We start from the raw sequence: 225 nt of genomic DNA on the forward strand, positions 1-225 counted from the left end.
TCCTACACACACTCTTTAGGGTCGACTTGAGAGTCGACCCTAATGATCACTCTTCAGCGTCCACTCTAGTGGACGCTATTGGTGGTTTAACATTATTTTCTAAAATTTTTTTTAATTCCTCCACACGCTCTTTAGGGTCGACAAAAGTCGACCCTAATACGTAAGCACTAGAGTCGACCCTAATGATCACTCTTCAGCATCCACTCCTAGTGGATGCTATTGGTG

Source organism: Corylus avellana, chromosome ca10, assembly GCF_901000735.1.
Source record: "Corylus avellana chromosome ca10, CavTom2PMs-1.0".
NCBI classification, from domain to species: Eukaryota; Viridiplantae; Streptophyta; class Magnoliopsida; order Fagales; family Betulaceae; genus Corylus; species Corylus avellana.